Below are 9,542 nucleotides of genomic sequence, written 5' to 3'. Positions count from 1 at the left end.
TATTACACTCGATGCAATGGATTCACAAGCTTGTTATGGGACAAGAGAGAACAAAATTGGGGCCAGTACTTTTATAATTACTTAGGGTAACAGAAGTGAGGCTTGCTGTCCCCCTCATAACTATAATGAAGGTAATATGCTGTTTGGAAAGTCCATTATTCCGGCTGGTTTTGTCGGTTTCTGTGAAGTTAACGTCACTTTCTTTGCAGCGAGTTCTCAGTCCTTTTTCAATTTTTCTATTCGTGCATTAAAGGCCTCTTCCTGTATTTGCAGCTTTTAGTTTATCTCAGTCTGAATGGTGATTAGAATGTCATCTGTTACTTGATCCAGCACTGATTTTATATCTTCAATGGTCAAACCAACTAAAGCATCCACTTCTGAGACATCTTCTCCGTGGGTCTCCTCAGGACCTTGTTTTGGATCCAATCCTGTCATTTCTGCATCTGATGGTGGTTGTGGCACGATGCTGAGTAAATATCAGAAGAAATTCCTTCTTCCAGAAGACCTGGAAAGGGGCTATCTGCGGACTTGACAACCTCTATCACCTCCTCAGTTCCCAACAGGATTTCTTCCCTGGTACCACAGAAGAGAAACTCATATAGCTTGTAGTGCTGAAATAAGCTGATTTTCAAGTAATCAATGATAGCATTGGCTTGTGTTATATCAAAGGCATTCCATTCCTCATTTTTTCCTAGATGAGATGGTCCTATTTCCACCATAACTTCTCCCAGCCATTTTATGCTGTCTTCTAAAGACATATGCAGTGTGTTAAGATTATGAAGTAACATATCTAACAAAGTCATAAATTGTGAATACTGAGTAACAGAGAAGTCCTTTTCTTTGGCCCACAAAAATCCAGACACATAATAATCTAATAGAATCACTTCCTTTAAAGACGTATGAACATTCCTGAGATTCAAAACCTCTTCCAATTTTTCTTGACTTCCATTTAGGTCTGCTGTTAGCAAATCACTGATTTGGTCGATTGAAAGAAAATCTGGAGAAAGGATTTTCTCATGTTCCTGAGATTCTGCATCTCTCTCCGTGTCTGGCGTGGTCTCCGCCGGGGTTATTAAGGGGGGGGGGTTGTCGTTCTGGAGGCCATAACCCTGGGAGTTGCTCCCAAATATGTCGCCATGAACGCGCCCTAGCCAAGTGGGCCCTCGCTGCAAATGCTCAGTTTCTTCATGTTTGGCTTTAGCAATTGCTTAGTAGATTAAAATATTAGTCAAATTAACAGGTCTTCCTTGTAGGTGTATGGATATTATCCTGTCAATGACATCATTATACTTCAGGATAGATCTGGATATGGTCTTTTTGATGATAAGTCCGATACCACTTATCTTCCATTTGCTATTCCTAACATAGTTGTTATGTGCCATCAAGTCGACTACGACTCACAGTAACCCTAATAACAATAGCTCTGAACCCTGTCCTATCTTGAGCCAATCTTACTGTCTCTGGCACACCTGCCCCCATTGCCGCAGTCACTGTGTCAATCTATCTCATCCAAGATCTTCTTCTCCTGCAATGATCCTCCACCCTCCCAAGCATGATGTCCTTCTCCAGGGACTGGTCCCTCCTGGCAGTGTGTCCGAAGTCAGATGGGGTTTCACAATCCTTGCCTCCAAGGAGCAACCTAGTCCCACCCTCTCTAGGAGGATAATTAGCAATAATATCCCTAGTGCCGTGGTCTCTTCTAAACCTAGTGTGTATTTTCTATATTATACTGGTTTAGTTACAGGGGAGCTCTGGTGGCTTAGTGGCAAGGAGCTGCAACTACAATCCCAGAGGCACAAGGTTCGAATCCACCAGATGCTCTGCCGGGAAAAGGAGGGACAATCTCCTCCTGTACCAGTCAGATCTGATTTGATGGTACACTCACACAAAAATTAAAAAAAAAATATACTGGTTTAGTTACAACCTAGTTTATATTTGTGGAAGTTCTCTGTCGATGTACTGTTCCAGTCAATTTTGGATAATCTTCAGCAAGATTTCGCTTGCATGTGATATTGTCCGATAATTTCCACACTCTGTTGGATCACCTCTTTGGGAAATGGAAATAAATAGGCCACATAATTCCAATTCAAAATGGTCAGCTCCAGTCCACTTCAGCTCACTAATGCCTAGGGTAAAGATCATTATGCATTCCAGTTAATTGTTGATTACTTCAAATTTTCCTAGATTTAAACTTCGTACTTCCCACATTCTAGTTATTAATTGATGTTTGTGACTGTCCTCATTTTGAGTCATGTCACATCAGCAAATGGAGTTCCTTTTTTGGTTGAAAGCTCTACTCTACCATGGCATTAAGATAGACTACTTTGAGGGGACAACTTTCCACAGTTGTATTTGAGTATCTTCCAGGCTGGAGCCCTCATCTTTCAGAAATATATCAGCCTTTATGCCACCTCTGTTCATAGACTTTCCAATGGCCCGTTATTTCAGAAGGAAGCTCTAATGATAGAGTGTACAGGGAATTATGCTGCTAACCCGTAGGCTGGATTCCTACAGGGGAATCCTATGTGTGTCTCTGGCTGTTGGAATCTACCAGCACCTCTCAGGGGGAAAGCTGGGCAATCTCCTCCTTGTGAACATTGGAGGAAGAGAGAAACAAAGCACGATATAATCTAAACTGCTAAGAGGCTGGTGTGCTTGCAGCTAAGAGGCCAGCAGACCTTGCAGGACTTCATTCCAAATGCAGTGGGGAGCAATGGGAGACTGAGACTTGGCTGCCATTTTTAAAGATCCTTCTGGTTATTGTGTGGAGAGTCAGTTAAGAGGTTGGGCTCTGACTGAGGCTGATTGGAGGAGTTCTGGGAGTAAAGGAAGCTCTGGGCCAACATTTAACCCAAAACTCCAGACTGGGATGGAAGAGACAGTCCTGGAGCCTGAGGATGTGCCAAAGAGGGGGCCAAGTCCAGGGCCCTCACCAGTAGGGGGCACTAGATGCAGGAAAAGAAGTCCGCTGAGGAGACTGAGGAAGGTCCAGAGGGGGTTCATGGAAGGACAGGAGGGAGGACATTGAGAAGACAAGGAAAGGAGGAGCTTGTACAAGGTGGGCATGGAGGCCAAGGGGCTGTGAGCAGAGTGATGGAGATCAAAATAGGAAAGTATTCCCTGAGCTGGCAATTGGGAGGCTTTGGGGAGCATCCTGGTTGGTAGATGCATAACTGACTGGGACAGCATCCAAGAAAAAGAAGGGGGGAAAGGAGAGAGAAGGTGAGACGGCCCGACAGGAATATTATTTTCTTATCTGTGAGGAGTTAATATTCTGAAATGAAGGCACAAAGGACATGGAGCGATCAAATAAAGTGCAATTAGTAACCAAATAGAGCCAGGGGGTATAGACAGGGATTATCACAGGAATAGCACATGTACTAGGTGGAACAGGACCGAATTAAATCATCTACCTTTTTCAGGTATCCTGATCTCTACGTCATTAGAAGGACCTCTTGTTCCATCTCACTGTGTGATGACACACACATAAGCGCTGATTTCATCTTGTCTTGTAGCTGGGATCATGTATTCCTTCCCTGCTATCACCCTGAGTTACTTAAAGTTCTCATTAACACTAATAAGTGTTGTATGCATTTCATTTGTGTTAACATGAGTTAAGTACACACATCCTGAGTATACAGGTCAGTGAATTTTAATTGTGCATCGCTGATATGGAATCCCCAGGTGACATAAATGGTTAGCATTCTCAGCTGTGAACTGAAACGCTCGAGATTTAAGTCCACCCAGAAGTGCCTCAGAAGAAAGGCTTGGCGATTGCCTTATGGGATATTAGTCGCTGAAAACCCTAAAGAGCACATGTCTACTCTGACATGCATCAGGATAGAGTTGGTGGTGGCCTAGTGGTAAGAAGCTGCACTGCAATCCCAAAGCATGGAATTCAAATCCACTAGCTGGCTCTGGGCAGTTTCCTCCCATGTAATTTATTGCCTCTGAAAACCCACTGGCGGGTCAACTATGGATCGGTTCCAATTCAACGGGACACAAGAAGAACAACAGGTTTTCTTATACATCCCTGGGACCACCATAAAGCACCCCATGCCTTTGGAGGCACCGTGGATGAGTATTCATTGGGCTGCTAACTGAAAGGTCAAGGGGTTTGATGCTTTTGAGCTGCGGTGCTGGAGAAGAGTATTGAATGTACCATGGACTGCCAAGAAAACAAACAGATTCATCCTGGAGAGGGTTAAACCAGGCTGTTCCTTGGAGGCAAGGATTCTGAGGCTTCATCTGACATACTTTGGACATGTTGTAAGGAGGGACAGGTCCTTGGAGAGGGACATCATGCTTGGGAGGGTGGAGGGATGGCACAGAAGGGGAAGACCCTCTATGAGGTGGATTGATTCAGTGACTGGGGTAATCGGGATGGATGTGTCGGAGGCAGTGAGGTTGGCACAGGATAGAGCAGGATTTAGGGCTGGTGTACATAGGGTGGCTATGAGTCACAGATGACTCGACGGCACATAACAAAAACAACAACATCATTGGGGAAAGATGAGGCCGTTTGTGCTTGCAGAGGTCTCCAACCTTGGCATATCTGTGGGGCAGTCCTCCTCCATCCTCTAGGATTTCTATCAACTCAACAGCAGAGACTAGGAAAGTCTCTTTTGTTTCCCTCTCTGGCTGATACAAGGCACTACCTCACAGGTAGGCATTGGTGCTGTTTACCCAAAGGTGGCGCCTCTGATGGTTCAACTCCAGGGGAGACGCATGAACAATCTTGTCCCACACGATTTACAATCTCTGAAAACATGATGTTTTCAGATGTTAGTTATGAGTCAGTTCTGACTTGATGGCACTGAACTCGAGCTTTTTGTTGTTTACTTGTTTGTTTAATCAATACCACCTCTCAGGAATAACCACTAGCCTGACTTCTGTCTTCATTCTCCTCCTTTCACTTGTCCTTTAGCTTTAAATGAGCTCGATCACTATGTCTTCTTTTGTGCCTGGCTAGTTTGTTCTGTTCTGTTCTGTTCTGTGTTCTGTTTTTGTGAAACAGTGAGACCTCCCCTCCCTCCCACTGAGACCTTTCCATTGTCATTGCTCTGTGGTATTTCCTACCATAATTGGCAGCATCAGAATGGATGGTGAAGAGATTGAGATTGTTCACAGCTTTAGTTTGCTTGGCTCCACAGTCAACACTCTTGGCACCAGGAGCCAGGAAATTAAAAGACATATTGCCATGGGAAAGTCTGCTGTTAGGGACCTCTCCAAAGTACTGAAGAGCAATGGTGTCTCTCTGGAGACTAAGGTACGTCTGATACAGGCCATGGTATTTGCTGTCACTTGTTATGCATCAGAGAGTTGGACAGTGACTAAGGAGGATAGAAGGAGAATTGATGCCTTTGAGTTGTGGTGCTGGAGAAGAGTATTGAGGGTACCGTGGACTGCTAGGAAAACAGATTCATCCTGGAAAGGGTTAAACCGGGCGACTCCTTGGAGGCAAGGATTCTGAGGCTCTGTCTAACATACTTTGGACATGTAAGGAGGGACCAGTCCTTGGAGAGGGACATCATGGTTGGGAGGGTGGAGGGACGGCACAGGAGGGGAAGGCCCTCTATGAGGTGGATTGATTCAGTGCCTGGGGTAATCGGGATGGGAATGTCAGAGACAGTGCGAATAGCACAGGACAGAGCAGAGTTTAGGGCTGTTGTGCATAGGGTCGCTATGAGTCACAAGTGACTCGACGTCACAAAACAACAACAACAATAATATATTTTACTTATTCTCCTACTGAGGGACAATTTGACCATTTCCAGACCAATACTATTTCAGAAAAAAGACTGTTATGAACATGCTAGTCCACGTCTTTTGTGTTCGTTGCTACTGGGAATTCTGAGATATTTTGTGCTGCAATTGCAGTTCTATCTTAAGTGGGTGGCTTTAACAAACAGAAATGTATTTTCTCATAGTTTAAGAGGCTACAAGTGAGAATCCAGGGTACCCAATCTAAGGGAAGGCTTTCGTTATGGATTACATCTCAACATCAAGAATACAAAACTCAGAGAGCTCTGATGGCCTAGTGGCAAGGAGCTGCAACTACAATCCCAGAGGCGCAAGGTTCGAATCCACCAGATGCTCTGCGGGGAAGGAGGGACAATCTCCTCCTGTACCAGTCAGATCTGATTTGACAGTACACTCACACAAAAATAATAAAATAGTTAAAAAGAAAAAAGAATAGAAAACTCTTCCTCGCTGGGACAATAGGCACCATCACGATAAGTGGAGAAAAGATGGAAGTGGGCCTGGGGAAGGGAGATATAAATACGCAGGCACTGTAGGAAAGGAAGTCTGGGAGCTCTGGTGGCCTAATGCCGAGAAGCTGAGCTGCAATCCGTAAGGCATGCAATTAAAATCTACCAGCTGCTCTGCATGAGATTGATGGGCAGTCTCCTCCTGTGTGATTAACTGCCTCTGAAAAACTGTTGGAGGGTCAGCTCTGGGTCATTTCCAACTTGTCGGTGCACTACAACTAGATATTGCATGAGAGGAGGCTGTTCATCCTTCTCCCACAGAGCAGCTGGATTTGAACCTTGTATCTTTGAATTGATGAAATCACAATGCAGTTCCTTACCAACTCGTTGTTGTTAGGTACCACTGAGTCAAGTACCTATAACCTATAACACCCTATAAACAATAGATCTGAGCCCTGTCCTATCCTGTGCCATCTTTATACTTCCTGACACACTAGAGCCCATTGCAGCAGTCACCATTTTAATCCATGTGGTTGAAGGTCTTCCTTTCTTTCACCAACCCCCCACCTTTCCAAGAGCATGATGTCCCTCTCCAAGGAATAGCCCATCCTAGCAACATGCCCGAAGTATGTGAGATGACGTTTTATCATCTTTGCCTCCAAGGAGCACTCTGTCCACACTTTCTCCAAGACATATTTGTTTTTATTTTGGCAGTCCATGAGATATTAAATACTCTTCTCCAACACCACAGTTCAAAGGGATCTATTTTTCCTCTGTTATCCTTAGTCATTGTCCAGCTCATAGCCACTGATCAGAAAGACCATTGCCTGAATCAGACACACCTTAGTCCTCAAACTGACATCATTACTCCTGAATAATTTGGAGAGGCTCCTGACTGTAGGCTTTCCCAGTGCAATATGTCTCCTGATTTCCTCATTGCTGATACCTAGGGTGTTGATTGTGGGACCACGTAACTCCCTAGTCCTCAAAAGAACAAATTTTAGGTGCTTTTTGTGAGAAACTAAACACATTCCAGCTAAGGGCTGGAGGATGGAAGTGCAAAAATAGTTAAAGCCTATCTGAAGGGATCTAAAACAGCACCAGCATCATCCAGTACATTAACTAGCACCTAGAGCAGTGTCTGGCCCCTAGCAGATACTCAAGAAATAGTTACTGATACAAGGACTGAATGTTTAACCAAAGTCATCAAGATGAGACATTTGGGAAGACAAACTGGTTTGGGAGAAAAAGAAAGAGTTTGATCTGGAAGATGATAAAGCTGAGTTGGTCATGTGGAATGAGTTTCAACAAGTGTAGACGAAGCACTGGCAATGGGGAAATGGCGCAGGACGTTGGCGTGAGAGAGCATCCTACTGACCGTGGCCTCTGGGAAGCGTCAACTTGCCTGGTGGAGCCTAGGGCAATGCAGGATGCGCCAGAGACAGGCCTCAGGAGGAGGAGAGAGAGGAGGAACTCTTGGTAGAAGAGGGTGAATGAAAAAGAGGAATATAATAGGCAAAGAAAGGAAGTGTGTGCGAGGGAGGTTCACTGGTAAGCCCCAGACCTGGTGGAAGGATTGTTGTTGTGGACCACAGAGTTGGAACCGACCCATAGCTCACCCTCTGGTGGGTTTTCAGAGGCATTTAATTGCACAAGAGGAGATTGCCCTTCCTTCTTCCCAGGAGCAACAGGTGGCCTTGAACTGCGTGCCTTCAGGATTACAGCACAGCTTCTTGCCACTACTTCTGTGTTGGGTTAAGTTGCCTGAGGTGAATTCATTAAATACTCAGTAGTTGACTCTGCTGAGTGAGCCTCAGGAAGGGGTCCTGAGCACTTGGAGAGGGGAGTGGCTTTCCTCTGGCCTGGTGTGTCAAGCAGCTGTTCTGGCAGACTGAAGACTTCATGTCTCAAGTCCCCAAAGGCAGGTGGGTAGCTCTGCACTGGAAACGCAGCAGTAGGTGGTTACGGGCACCTTGGAAGACCAACCGGGATGGGAGGTATGGACTGTGGCAAGACGCTGAGGGAGGGCAGGCAAAGAGAGGTGACAGCCTGGTGGAGAAGCTTGGTCAGAAAGAGGAGGAAAGGAGTTGGTGGAGGGCGTGGAGTGGGGAAGATAAGGAGGCTCGGGGATGGTTACGAATGAAGACAGAAGAGTCAACAGAAAAGGAAAAATTGGAGAAGTAAAAGAAAAGGAGTATGAGACTCAACAGGAAACCAGGCAAGGGCCAACTGGCCGAGGATGCTCCAAGATGTGAGCAGATGTCTCCTGGGCTGTGAGGAAGAGCGTGACAGAAGCTCATGCCTTCGAAGTCCTGTTTCCTCCAAGGAACAGGAGCCAGACCGTGTGCTGGACCCAGGGCAACAGGACCAAAGAAGAGTTTAAGCAGACCAAGTGCTGCAGGAAGCAGAAGGAGAGCGTTTGGGGACATAGGGGGGGTTGAAAAAAAATTAATTAGTGCCAGCACCAATCACAATGGAGAGGTGACTTCACCTGTTGTACTTAGCGGCCCAGAGCTGGTCGGAGGCCCCCGCTCATCCGCCATCTTCATCAGCTGGTTCAGTGGTTGATGATGAAGGGGGCCAGTCCTGCTCACTTCTGATTTATAGTTGAGGAAACGGAGGTCCCGGAAGAGGAAACCATGTGAGTGGCAAGTCACTATGTGAGTGGCAAGTCACTATGTAGGATCACCCTTGTGGCCATGCGACCTTGTGCTGTCACCCATTGTAAAGAGTATTAAGACAGAACCTTGAGTCCCCGGCACACACCAGCCCTTGTGAGCGCTATGCTCAGCTTTGCCCATGCACGGAAACCTCTCACAGATGGACCGAGGAAATTGAGGTTCAGAAATAGTGTCGAGGGTCCCACAGCACGTGACTCAGCATTGTGGAGCTGTCAGCTTTCCCCAAATGCATCTAGAAATACAACACAATAACAATCAAAATTCTAGCAGTCCTTTTGTAGAAATCAACAAGCTGATTCTGAAATGGATCTAGAAACCCAAAGAGCCAAGAAAGCTGAAAAAAAGAACAAAGTAGGAAAACTTACACTCCCTAATTTTGAGACTTGTAAAGTTACAGTAATCAAGTTAATGTGGCAATGGCCTATGAGTAAGTGGAACAGAATAACAAGACCATAATTAGAATAATAAAAAGTTAATTAATTTTTACAAAGGTATCAAGGTAATTCAGTGAGGAAATAATTTTTCTCAAAATGGCACTGAAACAACTGGAAACATTCATGGGAAATAAGTGAGTAAACAAAGTTCAACCCTTTTCGCACATCAGAATCTATAAAGAACTTTCACAATGCTGTCTCTCTCTGATTCTTTT

General features: G+C 45.3%; 1 pseudogene; it reads right to left on the bottom strand.

Annotated features, from left to right (window-relative positions):
• Positions 1–216: 216 nt before the first annotated feature.
• LOC102847926 lies at positions 217–8,755 on the bottom strand (annotated as a pseudogene).
• Between the last annotated feature and the right edge of the window lie 787 nt (positions 8,756–9,542).

The sequence above is a fragment of the Elephantulus edwardii genome, unplaced genomic scaffold, assembly GCF_000299155.1.
Source record: "Elephantulus edwardii isolate Elephantulus edwardi_28Jun2011 unplaced genomic scaffold, EleEdw1.0 scaffold00015, whole genome shotgun sequence".
Taxonomy (NCBI): domain Eukaryota; kingdom Metazoa; phylum Chordata; class Mammalia; order Macroscelidea; family Macroscelididae; genus Elephantulus; species Elephantulus edwardii.
This window is presented reverse-complemented; position numbering and strand designations above follow the sequence as displayed.